The following is a 311-nucleotide window of genomic DNA, read 5'->3' as shown; positions in this document are numbered from 1 at the left end:
CAGGAGGGTTGCATCCAATGCTCCCTCTAAACTGTGGAGTCTTGTGAGCAAAAATTCTACTTTGTGAGCTACTGGCATTAAAGTTGTGAGTGAGCAATTTGGCTGCCGCATCAATTAGTTTGCTCTGGAGCCATCCTTCCTGAGCTGAGACAAAAATGTGTCAAGCAGAGGCTAAAAAACTGTGAGCTAGCTCACACTACCTCAGGTTAGAGGGAACACTGGTTGCATCAATGCTTAGTTCTTGTGGCCCTTTCTTACACTCCCAGGGAAATGCTGATCACCACTTTGGGGGCAGGAAGCAATTATTTTCC

The sequence above is a fragment of the Gekko japonicus genome, unplaced genomic scaffold (assembly GCF_001447785.1).
Source record: "Gekko japonicus isolate JY-2015 unplaced genomic scaffold, Gekko_japonicus_V1.1 scaffold575, whole genome shotgun sequence".
Classification (NCBI taxonomy): Eukaryota; Metazoa; Chordata; class Lepidosauria; order Squamata; family Gekkonidae; genus Gekko; species Gekko japonicus.
This window is presented reverse-complemented; position numbering follows the sequence as displayed.